Below are 790 nucleotides of genomic sequence, written 5' to 3'. Positions count from 1 at the left end.
ATTCAGCTCTGCAGTGGGAAGCCCTGCTCAGTCCGACCCCCCCCCCCCACCCCCCCCCCCCCCCACCCACCGCCACCGCCACCTCCCCCACCCCCGGCCCTGGGAGGAGAGCGCTGTGGAGGCTGTGACATCACCGGGAGACAGAGCTTTGTTGAGTATCTGATTCAGCATCACTGATTCCAGCAAAACAGCTTTGTGTTCAGTTCAGCCCCTGAACATCAATGAGGTGGTTCAACATGAACTTTCAGCTTGTTGATGGTAAAATGGTGCTTAACTGCAACGGGTGGAAGAGCTCCATCTTGTAGTTTTGACCAGGCTGGTAGCTCCTGTCCTCCAACATGTCTTAGAAGTAGAGGGATTAAAGGTCTCCTTCATTAAATAAATATGTTTTACCTTTCCAGTGCTCACTAAAGTGAGTCATCAGCTCGGAAAGATGTTTTTTTTCCCTCCTTCGTCACTTCTAAGTGACTCCAGAACGCAGGAAGAGCCAGCCACGTATATTTAGCTTGAAGCTAATGGAGACTGGCGGCTAACAACAGCTAACCTGTCCAGAAACATCCGTTAACAATCTCTCCAGGTCGTCTGGTATAATCCAAGTCTCGTTAATCCAGCTGGAGGATCAGTGGTCCATTTATACATCGCTTGAAAAGAATTAAGATTTTCTGTGTATTTGTTTGAAACGTTTTCTATAATTGGAGCTGGACTGAGGCGGCTGATTTAGGAGTAGCGGTGCAACAGTGTCACACTTAGCTTAGCTTATCTTGTTCCTTCAGTTGTTTGAAGTCTAACA

This window comes from Aulostomus chinensis, chromosome 5, assembly GCF_037954235.1.
Source record: "Aulostomus chinensis isolate RoL2024-O1b breed Wild chromosome 5, RoL_Achi_v1.0, whole genome shotgun sequence".
In the NCBI taxonomy this organism is placed as follows: domain Eukaryota; kingdom Metazoa; phylum Chordata; class Actinopteri; order Syngnathiformes; family Aulostomidae; genus Aulostomus; species Aulostomus chinensis.
Note: the sequence above shows the minus strand (reverse complement) of the source record.